This window comes from Phaseolus vulgaris, chromosome 5 (assembly GCF_051622355.1).
Source record: "Phaseolus vulgaris cultivar YP4 chromosome 5, ASM5162235v1, whole genome shotgun sequence".
NCBI lineage: Eukaryota > Viridiplantae > Streptophyta > Magnoliopsida > Fabales > Fabaceae > Phaseolus > Phaseolus vulgaris.
The window spans coordinates 41904531-41911271 of NC_143502.1; the positions used below are offsets into that span (position 1 = coordinate 41904531).

General features: G+C 31.3%; 1 pseudogene; it reads right to left on the bottom strand.

The window, feature by feature from the left end:
• Positions 1-1046: 1046 nt before the first annotated feature.
• Positions 1047-2405, bottom strand: LOC137834430 (putative LRR receptor-like serine/threonine-protein kinase At5g59680; annotated as a pseudogene).
• Between the last annotated feature and the right edge of the window lie 4336 nt (positions 2406-6741).

A 6741-nucleotide genomic window follows, 5' to 3' on the forward strand; every position in this document is an offset into this window, starting at 1 on the left:
AAAATTTGGTTTCTAAATTAATTTATATTATTGTTAAATAGTTTCTAAATTGATATCTAATTAGCTACCAAAGTTTTAACTACCAACTAGAAAAAATAAATAAAGAACAAGAAAGACTTACACGCCTCTCTCCAAAGCAAAACAAAACCAAACAATTTTACCACCAACTACCTACTCAAAAACAACATCACTTGTCTCTTATGCACCTGCGTGTGTATCAATAGAATTGTTCAACATTCACTGGTCATATCAATCAATATATATTGTAAATGGAAATAAACTAATTAAAAACTTACCAATCGAGATCTCAACGAATGTTAAATTAACAAGAAAATGTTCATGTTTATTAGAATGATGGAAGGCTTTTGAAACCCGATTTGTGTTTGAGACTATTGCATGAATTCAATTGCCTAAGTTTTACTTTTTAGGCCTAAGTCAATTCTTTTAGGGTGAGACCAATTCATTATATTTATTTTTATAACTCTTAACTCTTTGTCAAGTGAAACAAATTCTAGAAGTAGTAAAATTGAAAAGTTTAAATATAGTTTTCCAAGAGATTTGCATGTATTTAGTCAATGTGATTTGTTATTAATTTGTACTAAAGATTAAGGGCATAAGCTCATAGGAATTTAAAGAATTAGAATTTTTTTTATCAACAAGAAACAATAAATAAAATGGATTACTTTTAACGGATGACCAACTTTCAACTCTTATAAAAAATAAAAAGAAAAATAAGATACCTCAGTCTAACTAAATACTGCCTTGAGTATTTTGTAATTACAATCGTTTCTTGCTTTTCTTTTTATAAGAAATAACTCTTACAAAGACTAAGTTTGTATTTTGTAATTACAATCGTTTCTTGCTTCTTTTTTTTTATAAGAAATAACTCTTACAACGACCAAGTTACAAACGATATATCTTTTAGAATATGAAACTGCATTCATTCAAATAAGAACACCAGTAAAAACAACAACAATGATAAATAATTATACATTGAAATTCACTCCTCATTATTTATTTATTTTTTTTCTATTTGCACACTCCATTTCACTCACCAATCAATCCTAACAATCTTCATCTTCAAACAACCATTTATCTGGTCTGGGAAAGAGATTCTGTATTCAGATTCATGGCGACCCATCTCCTTGGAATGTATCAGATTGATTGAATTGTTTTACTTTGTAAATTTCAATGGCATTCATGATGGGAGGTAGGGTTGAATTTTCGGTCCTCTCAAGGGAAAATTTAATTTCTTTCCCGCTGAAGCCTGACAAGCCATATACAGTGTGGACGCTCATGTACTGTGGAGAATAATTTCCAAACCATAATTCACCGTTCATGGTGGTGTTGAATTGTCTTGTCTGATTGGTTGTTAACACTTGAAGCTCCATGAAGTGCATGTACACATAGAATTCATCAGTTTCATCTTCTGGCTCCCACCTTATTACCAACGGAGCACTACTATTTGCTGGTGTAGCTGCGGTGCTCATGATGGTAGCTCCCGGTTTGTAATCGTTCTCAAAAAAAGAATCATTTGAAATCGAAGCAGTGTCCAAACTTCTTTGATGTCACAGGTAAACCAGAAACGATCATAAACATCAGCCGGGTACCTGTGAGAAAATCAGAAAAGTATAATAGAATCAATCAATCTTTTAATGCACAAAAAGATTTAATTCATTACTATGATTTCACCTGTAGGCTGTGTTAGAACCCAAATTGCACCGCAGGTAACGTTCCAGTGATCCCGATTTAGTGACGTATGTATCATTTTTCAAAGTCCTCAATTCTATGGCTGTTATAAATGGTGTACCATTTCCCGTGTTAACCAGACAGATTTGTATAAAATCAAGTAAAGGTACATGTATGATCTCATTGGATTGGGTAATGGATGCATTTCTTATAGTCACTGTATTCCACAGGTTAGCTCCCAGATGAAGATCAAACTGCGGTGACATATTGCGGCCATCATAATTTCCATACAGAAAAAGAGTGCGGATGAGATACTTAGAGCCTCTTGTGATGTTTATTTTGTAGCAGTTCCTTTTTCCTTCTGGGAAGCTTCTCAGACTCCGCAGTTGTTGTTGAGTGTGTGTGCTGATCTCTTCAGATGCTATTGTCCCTCTCACACCAGTATTTATGAAATTTTCATCAGAAACAAATTTATGTGTAATGACGGCTCAGTATAGTTCGCACCTGCTTCAGCTCCGCAATCTATGCTGATGAATCCTAAAACATAAACATGCAATATATGCATGGCACTTTAGACTTGAGCTAAACTTTTATAAAAGCATAATGGTCTAATGAAAATTCATGTTTTAATTTGGTAACAAACCTGGTTGGCCCTTAGCTTGAATCAGAAGGACAAGAACTAGAGTTCCTACGAAAGTAGATGATGACATTCCCATTTTTGATCACCTCTTCTGCTATCTGGCTTTGAAGAAGACTATGACACATATATATGAGCTTGCCTTGTTGCTGTAAGGAAGTTTGTATGTGTTGGGGCGACGTGGTCAATGGGAACGTGGAGGTAATTCTAACCAGTTTTTGTACTTGTTTAATTCTTTTTCCCTTTCCATTTCAGTCTAACTATTCATTCTTCCTTTCCAGAAACCCTGGTAGGTACATCCACTTGTTTACCGTGAAAATTTTGGTTTAGATAAAATCTAAGTTTAATTTTCTTACATCGTTGAGAGGTGTTAGATTGTCCAGTTGTAGTAAATCATATATCAATTTGTCATCATCTACTGGTTTCATATCGTTGTGTGGTTCATCATAGTTTGATGTGTATATTAGAATTATTTGATAAGTTGGAAGGTGTTTCTTGGTTGGAGATTGGTAAGACGCTAGCTCTTTATGTATAAGAGTTGAACCATCCCTAAAGTGGTTCCCATTTATTTATTCTTTATTGCTGATAAAAAAAAAATCATTTGATAAGTTAGTCTTCATTTATGAAAAACCTGAATATTAAATCTTAGATAGTTAATAGTACATTGAAAAATTAAACCCACATATATATTAAAAGAGGGTGTTAAATCAACAAGAAATATTTCCATTTATATGTTGTGAACCTTTATATATGGTAGGAAGATGGAAGTGTTTAGAAATTTTATGCTGGTCAATAGCTTTATAGTAAACTTTGCTTTGATTAAGCTAAATTCAGCCTAAACTCAAATTATAAGATAATTGAAACTGGTCTTTTCATTTTCGTATCAACTTATAATCTAAAAGTGTGCTTGCACTAATATGAATAAAATAAAATCTGATCGCTATGTTCTTAAGAACGTCGTCTACTTCTATAATATTTCTGACTACAATATAATTTTGCAGGGTATTATTTTTATTTCATTGTATTTTTAGATAATTAGACCTTCATGAGTTAAGGTATTGTCTTGTGCTCAGGTGTGTAAAGTTGTTGGTTCTAGCAGTATATGTTGGGTTGATTTTTTTTTTAAGGGTCGAGACATTCTTGAAGTAGTGTCCCCTTTAATCTATTAATTCTTTGTTTATAAAAAAAATTATTTTTAGATAAAAGAGGTAAAAATTATCATGTTAATTATAATTTACACACATCTTAATTATCATGTGTTCCTGTTCCCTCTAGTTATTACATATAATAAAACTACATATGTGCAGCAATGTCATTGTTTTTGGAAATGATAAAAATTCAACATTTCATTATATATATTATAAATGATGAGTATTTTATTGGTATTTAGTCTTGTTTTTTGAAATGATAAAAATACAACATTTCATTGTATAGTTTTTTTTATCTTCTATCATAATGTGTAATAAATGATCAGTATTTTATTGGTATCTACTCTAATTTTCTATAAGAAAAATGTAATTTATCTTTTATATAAATTTTGAACTCGAACAATGACGCCTACTATAGGGTTTGGTAAAACTTTTTCTGTCTACAAGACAACACTGATTTGTTTCTTTCCACACTTTGTCAAAAAAAATCATCTGAAAAAGGGTTAAAATATGTAAAATTTAAACTCTAAACTCTTTTCTAAATTTCTCTCCAACGATTCTGTTCCGAAGAGTCTCAACCTATCGGATGCTACCACTGCAATCAGAAGAAAAAAAAGCAGAAGAAAAAAGAAGCAGAAGAAAAAGAGAAAAAGCAGAGAGAAAGAATCTTTCTAATTCAGCAAATTTCACTTAAACTAGTTTTTATTTCTAAACAAAAAGAAGGTAAGATAAAAAAAAATGAAAAGAATTAAAATGTTTTACTTTTTACCATGTTGAATTTTGACATAGTTGTTTTTGTCTATTTTTGTTGAAAGTATTGGTATTACAGCATCTAGCTCTGTAGGATCATCCACTTGATACTTTGAAATTCCTGTCATGTTCATCACTTGTCTCTTATGCACCTGCGTCTGCATCAATAGAATTGTTCAACATTCACTGGTCAATCAATCAATATATACTGTAAATGGAAATAAAGTAATTAAAAACTTATCAATCGAGATCTCATCGAGTGTTAAATTAACAAGAAAATGTTCATGTTTATTAGAATGATGGAAGGCTTTTGAAACCCGATTTGTGTTTGAGATTATTGCATGAATTCAATTGCCTTATAATTACAGTAATGCCATGACAGGGATTTATGAAAGCGTTGACACTCCCTGCCATAATGCTCAATCACTGATAAAAAAAAGTGCAAATGCAATTTAAGTATCTATTACAAGATATCTTTGATGAAAAAAAATGAGTTTAGTCAATTAGAACACATACTAAGTTTTACTTTTAGGCCTAAGTCAATTCTTTTAGGGTGAGACCAATTCATTATATTTATTTTTATAACTCTTAACTCTTCATCAAGTGAACAAAATTCTAGAAGTAGTAAAATTGAAAAGTTTAAATATAGAATATAGATAATTGGTAGTTAAAACCTTGGTAACTAATTAGATAACAATTTAGAAACTATTTATCAGTAATAGAAACTAATTTAGAAACCAATTTTTTTAGTTTATAAAATGATCTCCAATTTAGTTACTATAACAACTAATTATTTTTTTGTCTTTAAAATTGATTTCTATTTTATGATTTTTTGTTGTGTAATAAAACAAATATAAAAAACTCGCTAATAAAAATCTTGCCAAATATAACCTAAAACTCCACAAAATTTTGAAGAAAACAAAACGTAAATGGAATTATCATTTTATTTTACTATATTTGAGATTTTATATTGGCAGTTGCTGTGGTTAAACGATGAAAATGATTGAAGATCAATGAAAATAGTATATTATATATATATATATATAATGTTATATCTAGATTTTGTTCTTTTGATTTAAAAAAAAGTACAAATAAAATTAAGGAATTTTTATTTCATTAAGAGATTATATGAAAGTATGAGCATACTTTGGAAAATTTTCAGTAGCTATTCTACATCTTATCCTGAACCACATGCTAGTATGCAATATTTGGAAAGCACTTGGAATGCTTGAATGAGCTTCTTCATAGCTCCTTTTAGTTAATATATTATACATCACTTGGAAAGTTCTGTAACCGTGCAGAAAACAGAAATGGAAAATGCTGGGAGTGGTGCAGGGAAACAGAAACCAGAGCTGGTAGGGGGAGGAGATTAAGCTTATATGCTCAATTTGTACTGCTGTTTAGCAGTTAACAACTCATCTAAGAACTGTTCTTTGGCTCTGCTAGGTGTGGTGCGACAGATTCACTGCAGCATGTATCTGCTGCGGAATTTTCCAGCACCTACATATGCCATATGTGCCAAGGTTGAGGAGGGCTAGACTAATTGCAGCATCTCAGTTCTGTTATGTTGTCTCTCGAATCTGTTTCTCAATGTTTTGGAACTGCATTGCTGGTGCTGCATTTATACAAAGAGGGAGCTCATCTAGTTGAATTATGGCTGTGGCTCTCTGATGAGACAGATTCGTTTGCAGTGAATTTCTTTGTGTGCCATATTTGTTTTTTATGTAGGCCTTTATATGTGAATTGGGGGCAGGTTGGACTATTATAGTTATCCTAATACATTTCTGCAACACACATGCATGCACGTTGTTTTCGACATAACTGTTTTCGAATGTGCTTTCTAGAATTAAAAAGAATAAACTTTCGGATACACTAATCTGGAAAATAATTTTATTTTTATTTGGGAATGCATTCTTCGAAAAGTCTCTCCATAATTGTGATGCGGAAGATGCTTGTGCAACCATTAAAACAAAACCAAACTCCATTTTTCCATTCATGCCTTTTCCATGTTTGCAAGACTACCCAACTTCAAATCATCACCAAAACTCATGGAAACCTCAAAGGAGAAAACCAGCAGCTGAAGAAAATTACCAACCAAGGAGGAGCATTTTCATAGAAAAATTATGCACAACCCTAGAGTTGTGTAGACTTTATCTAACTCACTCTGATTTTGTGAGATGAGTAGACTTAATCCCAATAATTCTTTTCATTGGGTACAATCGCCTACCATGAAAAATTATAGTTTAGCAGAAAATTGTAGATTTCCAATTGGTTGGTTTGAAGTTAGTGAATCTAAATATAACTGTGGATCCATATTTGATTCAGTAGGCTAATTTATATACAAAACAAAATATTGCCTTGAGTATTTTGTAATTACAATTGTTTCTTGCTTTTTTTAAGAACCAACTCTTAAAAAGATCAAGTTACAAACGATATAACTTTTTAGAAGATGAAACTGCATTCATTCAAATAACAACACCAGTAAAAACAACAGCAATGGTAAATAATTATACATTG